Genomic DNA, 12,276 nt, shown 5'->3' with positions numbered 1-12,276 from the left:
AAATACATTTACACCGTAATATTTAAACTCTAAAAGAGATTTACTAACAATAAACCATCGTTTCAAATTCATAACTTTTTGTTTTCTCCAAATGTAAATCAAATGGTTTGATTTTATATTAATCCAAGAACCAAACCAAACTAGTTGATGAATTTTATTTGATTTTACAATTTTACGATTTTTTATTTTTATTTTTTGCACTCTTATAAATATGTATACGTAGGTAGAGATCCTACATAAATGTGAGATGGAAAGAAATTGATTATTGGGGGACAAATTTTATACTTTGGTTTGGGTCTAAAACTAATAATTATATAGGTGGAAAATGAGTAGAAATTATGAGTCAAAAAGCAGTTAATGTTTGAAAAACGAATCACATGCTAATTAGGTATGCAAAGTTAAGTTCCTAAATAATCCCAAATGCTCTTTGTTTGTTGTTTCACTCACTATATCTTCTACACATCCTCTCATTTTCAACCCCATCAATAATTAATACTTTCTTTCCATTTCAAGTCATACACATAAATCTCAAACTTCTCTTTTTTTCCCCTTCTCACTATTAGAATAACATGCATTCATGTGACTTCATAAACCCACATATCTTAGACTGTTTTGGTACTCTTTTTTGGTTTTTTAAAATTCTAATTTGTTGGGATTTTTTTAACTATTTTTCACGTCTTAAATGATTTTTAAAAACACAAAATTTACTTTGGTATCATTGGATGATAATTTTCAAAATCTTGGTTATGTCTAAAAATTGAAAATTTATCAACCTACCTTCAAAGTAAACTTTTTCAAAATAAATTATATTTTAGTAGCAATTTTTTTAAAAAAAAATTTAGAGCATTCAATAAAATAGTTAATTGATGTAATATTTTTATTATTAGCTTCAAAATTAAAGATCTGATTCTCCGACCATAGTAGAAGAAACTATGAAATTTTTAAGAGATGTAGTGAAAAAGAAAAGGGAAATGGTAGATCTAAATTTCAATTAAAAACCCTAGACATAGATTCTATTTGTTTCTCCATAATGAGTGGTGTGTTATTGAGAACTTTGACCTTCTTCTTCATATATATAAAAGCATCATGTCCTTCAATCAATATATGGCTCCTCATCCAATAATCAATGGAACTTTAAGAGTCCTAACAACTCCTCCAATTCATCTAACCAACTTTAGCCTTTTCTAAAGATAGTCCCTTTAATTTTCTTTAAGGATTTGTTCTTTGATTCTAAATCAAATGTGTAACTCACAATTTTCATGTTTTTTTTTTTCTCTTTTTTTACAATTCAAAAATATTACACAATCTTAAATTCAATTAAATATTGCGTTGAGTTAGGTCGATTTAATTAAGGATTCAAACAAGGCAAAAAGATCATAATTTACTTTTTAAAAAGAATTTTAAATTAATCTAAATTTTATAAACAATGCTTATTTATTAAGATTTTCTTAAGAAATGGTCACTATTATATCTAAAAAATCACTTGATAAGTTATACCAAACACATTCTAAATATTAATTTTTTTAACATGTTTATAGAAAATCAATTTTATATTCTTCATTTTTGAAAAAAAAGAATTATACTCACTTTAACAGCCAATCAATTTTATATTGTTTGGTATGTAACCACTCATTTGTTGTTGGTTGGATTTCTAAAGTTTCATATTTGTTAATAGTTTATTTATTGTTGTAAGAATATGTTTTGTCTCTTCAATAGACTGAATGTAATATTGTATCACTTTTTTTTTTTTTTTTCAAAGGATTGTATCACATTTTTCGTCCACTACTTAAATCTTACAACTAATTAATTATGAGTAAATAACTTTAATTTATATATGTTCTATATATAGTACCCATTATTAGAATTTGACAAATAAAGTTCCTAGATAAATCAAACAAAATCATCACTAGATAGATTCATTATTGTTTTTTTTTTCTTATCCCAAATTGAAAATTCAATAAAGTGGGAAAAAAGGAATTTTCAATAATAATTTTGAACCGCAAATTAATAAATGAATGAATATAAAATGCATAATTAATATATAATTTATATGATATTTAATTAGTTTTGATTGCATCTTAAGAAATAGTGATAATTACTCATCATATTGTTGAAGAAGTTCGTACTTGAAAATAGAATTAGAATAATGTGTTTAATAAAAGAGGTCACGTGAAACGGTACAAAAAAACACATGTCATCTTCTTTAATAACAATAATAATAATAGTAATAGTAATAATAATATGTTTATTTTAGTAATAAATAAAATAAAAATGAAGGATCCAATTATATAAGTTGCTTTTTTGCTAAGCTATACTATACCTACCATATCTCATTATCAGATTCTATACAATGTCTTAAAGACATATAGCCACCCTCTTTTTGAACTTAGGGGTTCACCATGCCCCCCCATGTCAAATGACCATTTCATCCTCCATAAATTAAATTAAAATTATTACTAATCAATACCACCAACTAATTAATTTGAGTTTATGAATTTGTTTCTCTTTTCATTTATTTATAAAGTTCTTTACATGGCATACTAGTTAAATTCATTAAATATTAATGAAATGATATCTTAAAAGAAAATATCTCTACAACTTTGTTTAAAAATAGTAGATGTAGCCTTTGAATTAATAAATAATATCAAATGGAGGTCAAAGTTTTTATAGCTAGTAGTTTAGGTCAAAAAGGAGAGGATACTTTTGAACTTTGCCAATTTTAAATAATGGGGGAGGGGGAATGGATTTTGGTCATCAAATACTAATTACTCTTGTGTATTTATTATTCATTTAAGCACATGTACAAATGATTATACCTTATATGTGTAGAGAGTATAATGACCCCAAAAATAAATTAAAGGATGATAATTGAGAGGTCATAAAGTTTAAAGGGAAAAAGAGCAAATTATTAATTTAAAAATACAAAGAATAAATTAAATAACCAAAGTTAGTTAGTGTACTCAAATATAATTATGGTAAAAATGGAGATGCCCCACATTTGCCACAATTTTCAACATATCAATTAAATAAAGTAATCAACTCCATAAAACCCTACATTCCTACACTCGAATTAATTATGACTTTGTTTCTTAGTTTTCTTTTCTTTTTTCTTTCCTCTCTTCAACAATTAATATTGGAAGCAATTTCTAGACCCTTCTCTTTTAACCAATCACCTAAATGCTGCTTACATGGAAGTCAACAATAATTTTCTTTACAAAAACAAATTTAACCTTTTTGTTTCAAAACGTTAACTTTCAAAAAACAGGTATTTTACAAGTGCATTAAAAAACGATTTAAAATTAGAGCTAGTTTTGGCCTTTTGCACCCAAAAATATATCTTCTTCAAACTATAAAACAAAATCATTAAGAAAAATAATGGAATTATTTTGAAGTTTAAGAATACAAGTTTTTCAATTGATATATATATTGTCTAAATCAACTTTGTTGAGATTTCATAAATCATTTTAACTTTAGTCAGTTGATAGATAGAGTTGATTAGATATCTTTCCAACTTTTTTCGGTAAAAAAAAAAAAAATTAAACCATAAAGTTTCCTTTTCCAAGTAAAATGTTATTGGTGACAATAATGTATAAGATAAATGGGGGAAAGTTATGGGCATCAATAATTTTGTTTATTATCTGTAAAAGCAAGCAAAATTTTAGCTAAAAAGGTGAAATAAATAATAATAACAGAGATTTTTTTCTTTTAACGAATTGTATTTGGGCACATGAAAGAGAGAGCTCAATTATAAAAATAAATATAAGTATAACAATTTAGGGAAAAAAAAGAAAGAAAAAGAAAGAAAAAAGAGATTTTGACAAACCACACTAAGCTGCAAAGTCCTATGAGTATTTGTCGCATGAGATCCCAACTGTCTCCGTGTCGGGTGGTATCACGTGACCACTTGACAACGCACGTGACTTCCTTATAAATTACTAACTTTCACCCCAAATTTAACCCAACTCTCTCTTTTTTAATCATTTAATTATGTTTTTTTTTTGTTTTTTTTTTTAATCTTCAATCTAGGTTTAATACTTATGTTATACTTCATAAATTACCTTTAGATTATTGTTTCTCACTCACTTTAAAATTGATTTAATGCTCGACCTCATCTCTATTTTTGGGCATAATCTCAAAGCAAGTGTTAACTTTTAATTTAATTTAGAAAAATAAACTGTATTACTCGATCACATATCTAATAATAGAAGAACAAATACGTTAATTTATAAATGTTTAGATTTATAATCTCTACATATACATAGTTTCAAAACTTTTAAAAATAATGAACAGACTTATGAATTCTCAACTTTTGTGCACTAGATCATAAAATATTGACTTTACATCTAGATAGGTTAAAAATCAAATGTTATATTGTACATCCAAATATGTTTAAAATAGGTTCTATTGAATATAATTTTTAAATTAATGTGTTTACTAATTTAAATTTGAAAATTTAAGGTTCTCAAGAAAAAATTTGGTTCATTTTAAAACATTTTAATATTTTTTATACCTATTAAAAAACTTCCTCTACATCATAAAGTTGAAAATATTTACCAAAATTGGTTTAATCAATAATAGACTATCATTATTTATCATTGATATAATTCATTTTGCTACATTTTTTAAATATTTTTGTTCATTTAATCTATCATTGATAGAATATAAGATCGGTAATATTTTGGTTTATTTTGCTATATTTGAAAATATACAACAATATACTAGGTATAAAATTGAGAGTTTAGAGATTTATTAAACATTTTTGAAGAGTTTGTTAAAATAAAATTGTGAAACTTTGAAAATTTATTGCTCATAATTTTCAAATGCACATTCAAAAGTCGAAAGTAGTTTATCAGAAGGAAAGGAAGAAATTTTTTATTTGAAAAAAATAGTTGAAAATTAAAATAATATATAAATATACATTGAAAAAATTAAACGTGATTCTGAACTTTGATGTTTGTGTAAAATATATATAATTTTTTTTTTAACTTTTCTAAAATGCTTTAAATATACCCTTACCATTAGTTTTGGACAGAAACCGTTAAAGTTTTGGATGAAAATCTATAATATTTTGTTTAAAAAATACCACTGAATTATTGAATTTTTTTAAAAAAAACCCTTGAGCTGAAGGAAAGTTTAGAACCAAATTTTACACCAATTTTGTGCGAACCAAAATCAAAATCAAAATCAAAATTTTAAGTTGACCAAAATTTTGAATTTATTTGACTATTAATATCAATCTCAATTGTTATACTTGTAATTGACATATAGTTAATTGTCAAATAAAAAATGTATTTGATTATTAACACATATGGTAAATTTTTTTATTATTTAATTATTATTGTTATAATATGTTTAAGGATAATTTTTTTTACGAGATTTTGTGAAATTTTATGTTTTAGCCGAGGTTTAAAATATTTTTGTTGATTGATATATCAAAGTTACCCGACCTTCTATCATTATCAAACTCATGGAAATAAGAACCTACTACTAGAAATATCCGCATATATGATGAAAATTTAAAATTATGATTTTAACTTAAAGTTTTTGTTTTTATTTTGCTTACTAAAACGTGTAAAAGTTGGATTAATGAAATTTTTTCTTTTAAGTTTAAGGGTGTTTATGTAAATTTTTAATATTTCAATGTAAAATATAACTTTAACGATTTTATTCAAAACATAAAGATAATTTGAGCCTTTTTAAAATTTTATTTTTGACGTTAAAGTTGAGAGACAAATATAATTAAATATATATAAAAGATGCACCAACGTAAATGATTGATCACTATTCCCTTGTCCCGTTTTCAAGTTCTACATGAAACCTCATAACCAAAATAAGAATATATATCTATATTTATTTATTTGAGGAGATACATGGAACTCATTAATAAATTCCAGGGATAAGAGACATTACCTCAATTGAAAAAATGTGTTAATTATATATATTTTCTTAAAATAATATTATGATATTTGTTCATATAACATGAGCAAATTAAATTGGAATCTTAACCCCCTCACAAACATAAATTATATTTTCGTATTTATATATAAGTTTGTAGATTTATGAATTTTTTAGATTTATACATATTTTTATCTTAACATCTAAGTTTGGCCAACAAAAAAGAAAAAGAAAAACCAACAAAACCAACAAAACCAACAAAAATGTTTTTTATTATTCGATTTTTTAAAAGTAATTACAAGTGTGTAATATTATTAAATAATCTAAAACACCATTACATAATATAATGCATATTTTATTTTTTTTAGATATTTTAATCTTAATTTAAGATAATTATGCAATTTAAAATCGAAAATTCATAATAATGATGCAATAAAAAGGTAAAAAAAAACATTTAACACTGTTTTCGATTACAAAATCTTTCGTAAATATTTTTTGGATATTGAATTCGAATTATCTAGAAAAGATTGTATTTGTTGAAGTTAATAATTTAAAAACATAAAATAACAGAGTTTGGATCATCATCCAAACATTCAAAGATATTTTTTATTATTTTTTTAATCTTTTGGGAAATGTTGATAGTGATTAGGAATAATCATAGGAAAAGAAGATTGAGTAAATAGGCAACAAATTTAGAATGAGCATTTGAGACACCATGATGATGGATGAGTCTTTCTATACTTCTCTTTAATCAATTTTATTCCTCCTTTTGATAGAAAAGCCCATCCATTTGGCTTATCAATCAATTTCAGTTTTGAAAGCATATATATATATATATATATATATATATATATATATATATATATATAAATACAATTTATATATATAGACTAACAAAAAGTCTTTTTCTATATATTTAGATATATAGATTATCTTTACTTAGACACACATAGCAACCCCTTTGAGATCAAGGTTTCAACTAAAGGGTTTTGTCTTCCATTAATATGATTCAAATTAGGTGTGGCCTCACAGCATCAAACACAAACTAGTCAAATGTGAATCCTACTTTTAACTCAATTTTCAATTTCATTTAATTTATACCGTGTGTACTATTTGTTTCATAAAGTTCGAGTATGAACAACACATACTAGTTATTTAAGTGGTGTTGTGTTTGATGGTGATTACGATGAGGATATATATACATAGTTTGTTTGTTCGTTTTATAAAAACCAAGTTTTGGAGCAAAAACATATTAAATGATGTTATAATGAAAAGAAAAATCATTTTTTTAAAAAATAATTGAAAATAAAATAAATCAAAATCAAAATGAGAGAATCTATATCAAACAATCTCATCAAGCTATGTCAAAGGTCCAAGCCAAACAACCTATTGATAGAGTGATAACCACTCAACTCTCTAAAGATGTCAAATGCAAGTTTATTTATGAACCACAAATGCATGGACGTATTTTACATCAACTTATTGAATTTTTACATTCATAATATTTGGATGCCATATTTTCTATTTTGTAAAAATCATGAGCATTTTCTAGTGATTGTATTGGAAAAGTTACCCTAATTTTTATCTCATTGATCACTTTATTGCAGATTTTACCTTGGATTTATTGTTATTTTATGGATATAAATGACTAGACTATTTGTCTCGGGAGTTTATGTAACAATTGATCATCGTGGTTATGAATTATGGTTGAATGCTTATTTTTCATCTATACAATATATATTATTAATGTTTTTACATTTTGACTCTTAAATTGAATGTTCTTTAATTTTCATAAATCTTATGCTATAAAGAAGGTGAATAGTTAGAAGAGGCTTTAACTATATACTGTGAATATAAAACTAAATCTTTCTTGTCTTAATAAGTAAAACTAAATAGAAATTAAATATAGACAAGTTTCTTACTTAATTTAAGAATTAATTATGTTTAAGAGCGATTGACAGTAGAAATTCCTAACCCATGAAATATTGTATGGTTGTTCCATTGAAGTAAATTAAATCTTAAACCCATCTGCTTTAAGTCAGTTTCTAAAGTTTTGTTTTCTATCGATTTTCTAATTTAAATTTAATTTCAGCTGACTTGTATCTTTCTCCAAAAGTAATAATCTTGAGGACAAAATATATGTAATCCACATATAGAGAACATATATTACATAAAAACTTGACTTCTACTCACCCGAGAAAAAGGCTCTAATAATATTAAGTTATAAGTTTCAAGTTTATTAAAAGTTTACACAGTAAACATGAGTGATTGTATTTTAGATTAATTTTTTACCTCACATTTGACACTATCTAAACAAATAATTTCTCGCCACGCTTTTAAGTTTGGTAATCTCGTGTGAGTTTCAAGCATAATTTGATCGATAATTCCGTCCCAAAAAGACTCTTTTCCTATTCAGTAATATTTTGATAATATCACATTAAATAGTACAAATAATCTAAAAGAGAATCTCCAACTAATAAGTGAATCTGATGACATATAATTGGTTGAATGTGATGAAATGAGTCTGCTTGTGAGCAGAAAAGTAATATTTTATGGAACACATTGATTATTGTAATACTATACTCTTTCTATGTACGGCTATATTATTCTCCACTCTAATTTCATCCTTCCAATATTATTGGCTAACATGACCAGCTTCGTGCTTCTAAATAAACAATGAAATGGGTATATCTTTTTTATTCAAATATGCCTAGGAAAATGTGAACATTATTTTCCAGTCAACCTGCTCTATAATAATTCATAAATGGAATAATCATGCGTGAAATTTTGAATAAAACAATTGATTTAATCTCTGAAATTATCCTCCAAATCTCATGTATAGATATTATTTACGTTTTTTTTACTTTTTAAAGATGTCCCATCTAAACTTCGGTTATATATTCTAATTTTTTTTCTAATAAAAGAGTGTACCATGTAAACTATTATGTTGAATTTTTTAAAATTATTTTACCTTATTTATTTATGGATTCCATAACATTAAAGAATAAAAATAAAATAGTTAAGCCAAAGGTTTGCAAATCCAAAAGAGTTAAACAAAGTGTGATACACACCGATTTGGATAAGTACTTGATATAGTTTATTATTTTTTTTTAAGAAAAAAAGGCTGACACAATTGTTTTTATTACTGTTTTGAGAAAGAAATTATTATTCCTTGATTCTTAAATTTATATAAACTCTTTATTATTTGCTTTATTTTTCTGTATTTGTTTAACATTATTTTTAATGTGAATATTGAAGAAGAGAATATATGTTGTAAAGAAAAAGGAGAAGAAGAGATTAATATATAGATAGTGATATCTTGGAGATTAAGATTGTTGTCTACAATATGAGCATTATCCCATGAACTTTTTTTAGCTGATTTTTGCCATCAATTCAAATGCACTATATAGTCTACACCTACTTTCTAATCCCACGAAAACCTTAATCAAACTAAACCGATAAATCACAATTGTGAATAGAAGTTTTCTTAGGATACATTTGAGAACGTTTTCATTTTACCTCTTTTGTTTCATTTTTTCTAAGATTTTGAAATTTAAACATGTTTAATAACTATTTTTGGAAAGAAAAAATGTTTGATATTCTTTTCTTCTTTGTTTAAGTGAAATTATTACAAATTAGATATTACATATAGTATAATAAACTATAAAGTAGATAAGAGGGTTAAAACAAACCTAAAACCATTGAAAAGAGTTAAACAGGACTCAATATATAATTTCAAGCACAAAGAAAAATTTTAAAAATATGATTATATGATAATTTTTATTATTCTCACCGTGTTTATCAATGCTTTTAACAGGCACAATGTCATATGTCACTTCAACTAATTTACGTTATCTAATATTCGACATTTAGTCCAAATTAGACCATTATAAAAATAAATCTAAAATCTAAAAATGAGAGAGAACGAATTCTTTGGAAATAAATGATTGTGAAATATCTTAATAATTTCGTGAGGCTTTCACAAATAGAAAAAATATTAACCTATTTACCAAAATAGCAACAAAAGAAACGGATATACTTGTATCAATTTCTTCACTAACGAACAATATCAAACAATAGACTTATAACAATTTCTTATGATTGTTGTTGGAGATTTGGGTTATAGAAGAAGAGGATGAAGTTATATATGTCTCAAGGGAATTGTATTTGGTGTTTGTGGAGTGGGATAGATTAACAGGCATGCTGACTATATAGTAAGCAGAGGTGTGAGGACTTTGATTGTTGCATGCCAAGCTATTTGTCGAGGAGAATCTTGTAGTAGCACGTGAATGTTTGACAATTTCAGTAAGGAGTGTTTTGAAGAACAAATAGTTTTCAAAACTTTGAAGAAAGTACAACGAAGAAAGGAGAGAAAAAGAGAAATGTAATGAAAATGAAAAAAAAAAAGAAACAAGACAAATATTTTATTTCATCTTTAAAAATATTTCTAAAAAAAAGTTAGAAATAAGAAACTAAATATTACAAAATGGGATATAAATATTTAGTAACTACTAATCATAAAAATTAGAGTTTGGAATAAAATGAGTTTTAACCCATAGTGTTACAGTGCTATCAACCTCAAGTTAGAGTTAAAAATATAATTCTCTCACTCCAACTCCATACTTTAATTCAACATATTTGAAAATATTATAAAAAGAATATCATAGTTACTCAAAATACTTTTTCTCAAATATTTGTTGTGTTGTAATTAGATAACATATGAACATATTCCAAGCATCAATCATATCTAAGTTTTTTTTCTTTTTTCTTTTACAACATGAATCGTTATCTTCAATTCTCAAACTTTCTCATATAAAAGTATTCTTGATAGAACAAATATGGTTTTATATTCTTGATTTTTACCATCTACATTCCTTGAAAAGAATCTGAAAAGATTAAGCAAATTACTATTTATTTTTACTTTTCAAAAGTTATGATTGATTTTCAAATAGAGAAAACAAATAAAACTTGTAATTTGAAAAAACAGAAGATTGGCCGAACAAAGAAATTTTATTTTATAGCCAAAAGATTAGGGTAGAGAATAACAAAAAAAAAAAATCAAAATCAAAAGTTCAAGTCATATAAACTTATAGTAATATATTTTAGAAAGTTAGTTTTAAAAGTTGGCAAAGAAATCTACGGTTAGATATATTCTAAAGCTAAGTTGATATCTTGGGTTTGAGATGCATAAATTAAAGCATGTCGGTAAGGCATTACTTGGGTCGATGCCTAAGCTAATGTCTTTTTCTAGGTCGGTTTTGAACCTAATTGTTTTTACGTGTTCAATTGAAAATACAATGTTTATAAATGCTAGTTTGAGTGGTGAGTTTATAATGAATATAAATCTTAATTAAGCATTTTGTTTTGATGTTTTAAAAATATAGAGATATGTAAAAATAGTTTGTAAAAAGTGTAATGTTTAGGTTTATGGTGGAAGGTTGGGTTTAAATGGATTGTTAGCCGAGGGGCCCAAATGTATAATTGAGCCAAATTATTGTGTAGTTGATGATATAGGCACTTTTATTAATATTATTTTGAATTCAATATTGGATACTTTGCATAGGTATGGAATTTAATAATGATAAAAAATAATAAAAAGAAAAAAAGAAGAAGAAGATGTAGTTATTAATCACATAAATGAAATAATTTGAGTATTGATATGATTTGAAAGTAAAAGTGTATTTATGAAACTAAATTTTAATTATTTAAAAATTAGTAAAAGGAAGTAGAAAAGAAAAAGAAATAGTAATAAGTAATAATAAATGATTGAAATAGTGGTGAATAATTGAGGTAGAGTTATTAATTATTATTAGGAAAGAAAAGAAGAGGAAAAAGGAAATAGGGAAAGAAAGAAAGAAAATAATTGAAGTTTGAAGAGACGTAAATATGGTAACTGTAGAGTCAAAGTAGGAAGGGGAAGGGGGGGTGTGAAATGACGAGAAAAGGGCTAGAAGTGTAAAGAGAGGTAGAGTGAGTGACATCAGAAAGAAAGGAATGGTGACATCATTTATGTACGGATATATTTTGACTGAAGTAGAAGTAGATCTCTTCGTCCCATGAATCTATCCTCCTTCTCCTCCGCTCACGGGGACCACGTGACTCCTTTTTTCTTTTTTATTATTATATTATTTTCTACAGTACACTCCAGAGTTGGCAATAACCTGCACGTGGGTTCACACCAATATTTCTTATATTTCCCTCATTACTATTCTTTTTTTACACCACAAAGTTTCACCACCATACTTCTTCTTCTCAAGTTCTCAACTACATACACACGTTCCTTCTGCTTACCTCTTCCCTGAACTTCTTCTTAAATGTTTCAATTTTTTTTATAACTTATTGTAAACGAGACGGAGACATTATATATACACATAACTTTTT

Source organism: Cucumis sativus, chromosome 5 (genome assembly GCF_000004075.3).
Source record: "Cucumis sativus cultivar 9930 chromosome 5, Cucumber_9930_V3, whole genome shotgun sequence".
Lineage (NCBI taxonomy): Eukaryota > Viridiplantae > Streptophyta > Magnoliopsida > Cucurbitales > Cucurbitaceae > Cucumis > Cucumis sativus.
This window is presented reverse-complemented; position numbering follows the sequence as displayed.